The sequence below is a fragment of the Aegilops tauschii genome, chromosome 7 (genome assembly GCF_002575655.3).
Source record: "Aegilops tauschii subsp. strangulata cultivar AL8/78 chromosome 7, Aet v6.0, whole genome shotgun sequence".
NCBI classification, from domain to species: Eukaryota; Viridiplantae; Streptophyta; class Magnoliopsida; order Poales; family Poaceae; genus Aegilops; species Aegilops tauschii.
The window spans coordinates 106,990,833-107,001,092 of NC_053041.3; positions in this window are offsets into that span (position 1 = coordinate 106,990,833).

Below are 10,260 nucleotides of genomic sequence, written 5' to 3' on the forward strand. Positions count from 1 at the left end.
AAAGAAGAACAAGTCGACCTGACATGACAGATTCAAAATATACTAAGGGAGAATAACTCGACCTGACCAGTCGACCGCAAGAGAAGAGGATCATCTTAAAGAAGAGCAGAAGAGCAAGCAGATTGAAGATATTACAAGTCTTTCTATACAATGTCGGTTGGTCACCCATGATGAACCAGAGCGTACAGAGAAATACTATTCCTTCCGGTCTCTCCATATGTGGCTCACATGCATTTCGAAACTAAAGTAGGAACATTTAGCTGACCAATTAAATATCTCTCAGTTTTACTAATATCAGCATAATATCATATTTGAATTTGTACAACTAAGCTTGTTTAGCTCGATGGGTGGAGCAGTGCTATTACGACACGAACCACGTAGGCTGATCGTGGTCATCATAAAATGGGGAAACCGTAAGCATGATGAGTATAGTGTTGACCGTGGCAGTGGGATGGCAGATCTGAAGCTGCAAACCGCGCAAAGGGTAGTTAGCAACCGATATTTGCTTTGAAATAACAACTAAGATTTGGTATGGACAAGAAAGTACAGTCAACAAGTGACAAAGAAATGCAATTCTGCTGTCTCTCTATATGTCGCGACATGCATTTGGAAACTCAAGTGGGACCTTTAGCGAACCAATTAAATGTGTCTGTTAACTAATATCAGTATCATATCACAATCATATTTGAACAACTAAGCTTTGGAATTTTGAGTGTTGTGTTGTTTAGCTTGAAGGGTGGAGTAATGCTAGTATGACAGAAAGCACCTACGCAGATCATAGTAGAGTAGATAAAAGGGGAAAACCCTAAGCATCAAGAGTAAAATCAGGAAAGTGGAACTAGCTGGACCAGTGGGTGGTGCACATGCTTTTCGAAACGAGTATAGGAACATTAGGAGACCAATTAAATGTTCTCTGTTTTAGTAATATGAGCATCATATCAGATTTGTATTTCAACACGTAAGCTTTGGAATTATGAGTGACATGTTGTTTCGCTTGATGGGTTGAGGTCTTGAGGAGCAGTGCTAGCATGACACGAAGCAGTGAAGCACCTACGATGATGGTAGTGAATATAAAGGGGGGAAACCATAAGCTTTACGAGTATAGTGACCGTGACATGGCGGATCTGAAGGTGCAAACCGGACAAAGCTACTTCGCAACCAATGTTTGCATTCACCTAGCCACTACGATTTGGTACGGACAAGAAAAGTACAGTAAACAATTTAAGATCTATTTTCCGGGTGAGATCCATAACTTAAGCACATATGGAAGAGTACCACCTCTCTTGCGATGCCGTGTAGGCCCCTGCTGATATGTTGAGGGTGATGCGGGTGCGATGGCTGTCAGCGGCGGGGAAGAAGACTTTAGATGGCAGACGACTGGGTTGGGGGATAAATCCTGTTGCCGTGGACAAGGCGGTCGTAGGAGCGGCAACGGCAAAGTGGACGACGGCGCCGATGAAGCGAGACGACGCGATGAAAGGATCCTGGTCCGGCGCCGTGGATGAGAAACGTCCATCTTTTGCAGTGGATGACGGGGTAGGGGTAGCGGCTCCGGCAAGGTGGAGGATGGGGTGGCGGATGGAGGAGGCTGGCCGCAGTGGGGAGGTTGTCGTGGCGCCGACGGTGTATGAATGGGGAAATGGAGGGGGAGGGGGATCTCAAACTTTGGGACGCGCTTGCCCGAAATGTGGCAAAGTTACGAACTTATCCCCCGTTTAAAATTTCGGACATCACGTCAGTTGGGGATAGGACGGTAATCTCGCATCTCCCAAGTATTTGCCGGTAACGATTTCGGGCGAGGAGAGTGTGTTTTGCCACCCACGGTTGGCGCCCACAGTGTATGAACGGGGCTGACAGGTAGGGCAGTTGTGTCATGTCTGAGGGAAGTTAGACATCTGCCCCTATTTAAAATATTAGCCTACATCGATTTCGGAAGAGGAGAGTTTGTTTTGCCGCCCACCGTGGATGAATGGGGAAATGGAGGGAGAGACACATGTCTTTCGGACGAGCTTAAATCAAATGTGTTTTGCTGCCCACGTTTGGCGCCCACCGTGTCTGAATGGGCTCAGAGGCCGTCGTGTCACGTCTGATTGAAGTTACTAGTCTACCCCTATCGACAGCAGTGTAAATCCGGTCGATAAGGATGTCAAGTGTCAGGGGTAGACAATAATTTCCATCTCGCAAACACTTGCTTTGGGCAGCCCACAAATGATAGTGGGTGTTTAGCCGCTTCGTTCAAAACTTGGGAGAATTAGCATTCACGTTTGCCCTGGGCCCTGGCAACTAAATCCAAATCCAATTTTTATTCGATTACGAATATCCACAGATATTCTACCTTTTGTTATTTATTTCTTCAAAACCACAACAAATATTTATTCCACCTTTATATATGATTATGATTTAGAAATGCTGTGATCTTCGAATTCAGTAGGTTGGATACACTTTGAGTCAAACAGTTATTTCATCCAATACAATATGCTCACATGAAAAATAGTTCACCTTATGTCAATCATACAAGTACCGAGGATTACCTCGCCTAAAAAATTTGGATCATTACAACACATAGACAACATAGGGGGTCTTACAACATAATCCATTCAGAGACATGACACAACATGCAAGTACAATAATCTAATGACAATTTCAACTGCTATCTAAAGAAGAACTGGGATTACCCTGGGCTTCAGATAGCAGAAGCAGCAGGACCTCCTCCGTCTTCAAATGCAACATTCTTACTTCCTCCAATTCTTGGGTTGCTTGCATAATGCGTGCAGCTAATTGCATAATTTCCAGCTTCAAGATCGAGATTACCTCATTCATGGCAGCCACACCATCTCTTTCTGCCTCTAGTAGAGCCTCAAGAACTATAATATCTGTGCTCAGACTGCTCTCCGGCGGTGTTGCCTCTGGACTGCTACCATCTGGTAACATGGATGGCGCACTGCTTCCACAAATAGATTCTGGGGTTGTACATTGTGTCCTAGTGTGAACGGCATCCTGAAAGGTTTCCGCTGGACATAAGTAAGAGATAGTTATCGCATGATCCAGGCAGTAAGCTTACATGGTAAACGACATACGAATTATTGCCGAGCATGGCAAGCTATATTTAAATGGTTCGAAGCAGCATCAGCCGAAAAGAAATTAAAATGGTAAGATGAAACTAGGGATGTAAGTGGCAAATAAACGACATCCGCCAGTCCCATCTAGTTAGTTTTTGCTAGCTCACTGGTTCATTTTCCTCAAAATACAAAAACTCTTTTGAACTATCATACCACTAGTGGACTTTAATCAGGATTAAACGGGACCCAGTTGACATCCCTAGTTGAAAGGGAGTGTACCACCGCTATATTTAAGTTGCCAAGGCAGCTAAGCAGTTGAAATAATCTGAGAAAGCACTTAACAGTGTGGCCTCATATAAACTACGAAGACAGTCTTGTGATGAAGTTCAGAGGAAAAGTTAAGGACTCAAATGAACTAGGCATGCATTTCTTTACGATAGTACAGCAGGCACTGCTGACATATTGGCCAACTCAGGTATAGCGTAACAAGTAACAAACAAGCATTCGAATCAAGCAATACAGCAAAGCAGACAACTAAACTATTTGTTATTCTGTAGGATTACAGGTTGAGGGCACAAGCCAAGAAAGCAGCCCACACGCATTATATTTCACATGTACTAAAACACACTGGCTTACCATATGTTGCTGTGAAGCCTCGCTGCTGTTGCAATGTTCTTTGAAGATATCGTCAGCATCCCGCGGTTGCAAATCTACTTGTTGTAGTTTATTCTGCACCCTCTATTTAGGTAAAATTAATTTTAATCGCATGCACTGGTTCGAATTGATCATCAATGGTTCATCTAAACTAATGAAAGAAGGGTGTGTGCATACACGACAATATATCTGCTTCCCTCTATTTTTATGCTTGTTCGAGGTGCCAGCCCCAAAAGAACAAATATTTTGCTTGATGGGGTTGGCAGCTCCATAATTAATAGAAGCATCAAATTAGTCATGCATCTTGGGAAGATCAAGAACACACAAAAAAGTAATGAACAGAGGCTCGTAGCAGTGATGTAATAGCTAGCATCAGAAAATGTAGGGTAAAACGAACAAAAACCAGCGGAACCACATGCTAGTTTGCTGATGTGTAATTAAGCATAGAGAACATGAAGCAGTCTGATGGAACCAACAGGTGGCATCAGAACAACACCATTATCATAAATATAGCATGCAAGAAGTAAAATAGTAGGCAGTGATATCTAGGAAGTACAGTAATACTTAGGACAAAACTAAAGCATATTAACTATATGTGCACTGGTATGTAATTTAGCACATGTAACATGTTCACTGCCAGAAGTATGGCCCTACAGGTGCAAGCAGAATAACGCGTCTCATGAAAAACTGAATGATGCCCTGAAGAAATTCAAAGGTGCGGTGCTTATGCTAAGAAAGTGAACGTAGGCGCCGGCCGTTGGATAATAGTACCTGATTCTCGGTGGCATATGGGTATCGTTGGCATACTTGATAGCCAAGGATCATCGATGGTGCTCGTGTTGCAGTTGAGTTTGGGCCGGCTGTGGCCGTCGCTGAAGCGGCTCCGGTGCTATGGTTGCGGCGCCTGTCGACATACAAGAAAGCTCATCTGTGGTAAGTGAACAGTTTCACGATAAAGAGAAAAACCGAAGGAGTACAGATCGAAATAACCTGATGAGGCTGCGGCGTCGATAAAGCAGGGCCGGTGGAGTTGAATATGGCGTCCGTGGAGCAGGTCCGATGCAGTGGACGAAGGCTTCGGCGGGCGCGTTGTATAGTGCTTTCGGTGAGGCAGATCTGTTGCGGCGGACGAGGGCTTGTATGAAGGGCCAGCGAAGGGATGGACGAGGGAGTAAGTGAAGGGCCTACACTGTGGTGGACGAGGGCGCCGGTTAAGCAGATCCGGTGCGGTGGACCATGATGGCGGTCAAGGAGATCTGGAGCGGTGTACAAGACAGTCGCTGAAGCGGCTCCGGTGAAGTGGTGAGTTGGCAGTTGGGGATTCCAAGGTGCGGAAGGTAGATCCGTCGGGGTGTGAGGTCCACCGCTGCGGCGGAGGACTAGATTCGGCGGCTTGCCGTGGTTGGGGGGGGTCGGGGAGGGGAAGGGGAGGTGCTCTGGGGAAGAATGTTGGGGGCAAAGAGGGGAAAACAATGGAGTTACCAAAGCAGCCCTTTTCCGTTCATGTGGCAGGGGTAAAACAGGAATATCGCAGAGCTAAACTTTCGGGCGCGAGATATTTCGATGTGAGCGGGAAGTTTGAAAGCTTTTGGCGCCTGAAATTATATTCTGCTCTTGTACGGCCGACTATGATATCATGGCCGAGAATTTGTTTGTTTTGCACGCAAAAAAGTGCAAGTTTTGAAAATCAATGTCTCCAACTCGAAACTTAGATTGTCCATTCAATTCAAATATGGATCATTGATCTACTACAAGCAAATACCAACATATGGTCCAATTAAAATGAAATTCCAAATGTGTTTATCCTAAATATGATGACAAAAGCAAAAATGTGTATGTGTATGAATAAAGTGGATGATTATAAAGTTTGAACATGCCCGTATGTGTATATCTCTAGGTTTGATATATGAATTTGAAATCACGGAATCCCAGCTTAAAAATGTACCTCCGTTTAAATGAATTACAAAAGCTAATGATGGAGTCGAATTCCAAAATTCCAATCTTAGGTTTGTAATTCTGGTACATCAAAGTATATCACGCGTGTTCAAAAGTATCGTTATCTCATAGTCCAAACTGTGAAACAAATTGATCAACCTTGAGTGCACACACTATTGACCATGTATATCTCAATTACGCTAAAGTCCCTCAAATATAGACATCTCACTCTTTATCTGAAGCCAAACCCCCCTCGTCGCCCACCCCCCACACACAGAGAAGTCGTTCTCTCCCCCAAACACCAACACACGAGCACATTAACACCCCTCTCTCTTCTAAAGTCCGGACCCCAATATAGGTCTGTATCACTTTGTCTCTTGGGCATGCACACATCTCTTCCCCCACTCTCTAGCTAGGTCCCCCGACATCTCTCTTTCCCAAGCACACGCACTATGTAGAGTGTATCTTTCCCATACACACAAAACGTTGCCCCAAACGTCTATCTCCCTAGTTATGTGGTTCTCGCACACTCACCCCACACACCACCCCCACTGCAAAACAAGCACACTTTGTCTCCTTGTGCACCACTCTCCTCTTTCTATCTCTCCCACATGCAGACCCGCCCCAGCTCCTCCCTGTATACATATATGTCGTGACTCTTTCCATAGCTCCCTAATGTATCATCGTTCTCGATCTCGCACATTGTTCTCTACACCATCTATTCTAGATCTCTCATGAAGTCCCTATCAGACACACGATGACTCGCTTCCCTTGCGTCTCCGTACATAGGCCAATTTCAAACAACATCAACATTGTCTCCCTATCTATACGCCATTTATGGACACAAACGCCCTCTCTCTCGCCCCCTCTCTTCCTCTCTCTCTCTCCGTTGCTAGCTCTCTCTCTCTCTCTCTCTCTCTCTCTCTCTCTCTCTCTCTCTCTCTCGCTCTCACACCCCTCTCCCACACACAATCGATGTCTCTTCCAAATAGTCTGCTCCCCCCGCCTGCACCCATGCTATCCCGCTACTACACATGTCACACCATTCCCCCTTCCCTTATACTGGGTTTACATCATTAGTGGTCTCTCTACTCCACATACACACACTCCCTCTCACACACAAACGCGTGCACAAACACACACAGACACGCACAAACACCCATTAATCTGGATCCTCATCTCTCCCCATGTCCGCATGTGTATCTCGCACACTCACTCTCTAATTATGTATATGTGTCTCCACGTTACACAACACAAAGCCCCATGTACATGTCTCTCTCTATCCTCCACACACATAGACACAAAGAATCTGTTATCATTGCCTCAGTCTCTAGACATATCACACACGCACTCTCTCTCTCTCTCTCTCTCTCTCTCTCTCGCAAACACACTCAACAAGGGTTTCCCCGTGAATAACTTACCATCTATTCATCAACAGTCGTGGCAGTACGGCGAACACGAGACGTGAAAAAGAATAAATCTACACGTGCTTAGACCACCTAGTATGACTACTAGGACTAGAGCAAGCCAAAAAGCGCGCCGCCGTCACCCCCTCCTTATCGGCGACGAGAAAACCTTTGTTTTACACAGTCGAGAAGTCATTGTGCTAAGGCCTCACATGCCGAGGCGTTGAATAGAATGTAGATGCCAGTTTACGGAAACAAGTATCGATAATACGTTTGTATCTCCATACTTATATTTCTTCTCTTATAAAAAACCGAGTTGGTGATGATGGTACACGTGCCATCTTGCAATATAGACCGTCCGATCTATATTTGACTGATGGAAATTAAACTAAAAGATACCCGCACCCCTCTCCACATTTGCAGACAAGGCCTTCCCTCATTCATCCGTATCTCCAACAACCTCATTGTTGAGCAATTAAGAAAGGAAGCCTCTAGAACAAACTGGCCCGGTGGCCGCTGCCGGCATCGCCCATGCCTCCGCTCAGTCCGACCACCAATCACCACCACGCCCCACTCCTCTTCACCTTATCTCCTATTTCTCGAGATATCATTAGTTTTTACACATGGGATTACTCCCGCATGGGTCAATAACAATGAGTGTTTTTATAAAAAATGCATCTTGATGTTCCGTGCAATGCACGGATCTTGCCAGTACTCCTACAGAAGACTAAGTGGGTGATGATGGTGTGTCTGCCATCCGTCGTTTGTGACCATTAGATCTACATCTAATGACTGTGAGGTAAGTTGTTGCCTTTTCTCACAAACATCCCACTTGTCTACCAATTTGCGGAAAAACCCATAATTAGTATCTTAAAACCAACCACATCCCTCCCTGACCTCACCAAAACAGCCCAAGGAATATATTCTAATTGAAACATAATATATCTCTAGTGATATATGTCTATCAAAATTAGAGTGTTTTGTATCAAGTTTGTGAATAAGTATTATTCTAATTATGATTCGTTGCAACACACATGAACATTGCTAGTATTTCAAACCATGCAAAAAAATTCCCTAGTATTCCATAGTTTCGAGTTCTCCATCAAGATATTAGTCACTCATGGTTGATATTTACTTTCAATCATGTACACATATGCACTATGTAACTAGCCTTGCTTATTGGGTTCCAAAGCTTAACTTTCACTCCTACTTACAATATGTAGAGTATTTAACAAAAAACTACCACTTTGAACCAGCCCTAGGAAGAATCTATTGTACAAAAAATAGCAAAAGCATACCCAAAATTTCTTAATCCACGCCAAAAACTACTACCTACCGATTAGGTTAGTTTAAACCCATTTATGACAGGGTTGGCCCACACGTCCGTGCTGACGAGGCAGCTTAAACCAACACACACTACAAAAAAAGACACATCCGTGACATTTTGGGCCGAACGAAATTTTTTTGTGTCATACATATGACACTTCTTTGACGATAATTGTGACAAAACCCGGTATCATCATAGATATGGTGGGCTCCTACTTCTATGACAAAAAATCATGACAGAAAATGGGCTTTTCGTCCTGGGCGGGCCGGAGACGCAGCTGCATGACATTCTTTGGGCCGTCCATGACGGAAAAAACCGTGGTAGAAGCGAGGGGGAGGAAAATTTCGGGGAGTTCCCGGTTATGGTGGGAGGTCGGGGGCCGAGCGATGCACGTTTGTCTCGTACACGTACGCGCGTGTGCGCGAGGCGTTGGGCTCTAACTGAACCCGAGCGATTGCACTGCAGGCTACGCGTTACTGAACCCGAGCGATCGATGGCTGTTAACTGAACCCGATCGAGCGATTTCTTCGCTACTGCTGCTAACTGAAGCCGATCGATTGGATGAACAGTGAGCGTTGCGGGGGAGGGGGGTTGGATGAACAGTGAGCGGTGGCGTTGCCTCTGGATGAACATGACCCCGTGGTGTGGTGGAGGGCTGGATGAACAGTAGACGGTGGAGGGGTGCCCGTGGAGGGGTGGTTGAACAGGACCCCGTGGTGTGGAGGGCTGGATGAACAGTAGACGGTGGAGGGGTGGTTGAACAGTAGCCGGTGGAGTAGCGGGCGGTGGAGGCTGGATGAACAGGAGCCCGTGGAGGCTGGAGGAGGTCGACGGTAGCCCGTGGAGGCTGGAGGAGGTCGACGGTGGAGACGAACAGTATCCCGTGGAGTCCCGTTTTGCGGTACGCCACACCCCTCCCGATGAACAGGACCCCCATTTCGACCGTAGGAGGTCCGTTTCGTCCGTTTTGCGGTACGCCACACCCCTCTTTATCAACAGGACCCCCGTTTCGACCGTAGCAGGTCTATTTCGTCCATTTTGCGGTACGCCACACCCCTCCCGATCAACAGGAGCCCTGTTTCGACCATAGGAGGTCCGTTTCCTCCGTTTTGCGGTACGCCAGACCCCTCCCGATCAACAGGACCCCGTTCCGAACGTAGGAGGTCCGTTTCCTCCGTTGTGCAGTACGCCAGGCCTCGTTTCCATCGCCTGTTCCGTCCAAGCCCTCCCGATGAACACAACCACGCATTCCGTTCCGACCCAGCCGGTTGGCTCCCACGCGTTCCGTTGCCTCCCGATGAACACGACGCATTCCGTTGCCTCCCCATGAACACGACGACGACGCTGTTTCTCTGTTCCGACCCAGCCATGTACACGAGCCCTGGCCGTACGTATGCGCGAGTAGGCGTTCGAGACCCCGCCCGTATGTACACTTACGTGGCCGTATTTTCTTTCTTGCACCCTGGCCGCTGTACGTACGTGTACATGCTACGTGCGCGCCTCTACTACAACACGTACGCGTCTCTACTACGACACGTGCGCGCCTCTACATCCACCAGTATATATGTACGTACACATTCGCGACCAGAATGACAACGCTACGTACGCTTCGACCAGGTGGGTCCCGACTGTCAGGCAATTCCTTGCCTGCGAAGATGTAGCTGGTGGGTCCCAGTAGTCAGGGGGGCAAATCTTTTTTTGCCCGGACGCACTTCCTTGCGTGCGAAGATGTAGCTGGTGGGTCCCAGCAGTCAGGGGGAAACTTTTTTTCGCGAAATACAGTGGCCCGTCCGGTGGGTCCCAGCTGTCAGGTGGAGGAATCATTATTTTCCACGTAATAAGGAGGCACTTCCTTGCTGCGGTCGTGGACCCAGCTGTC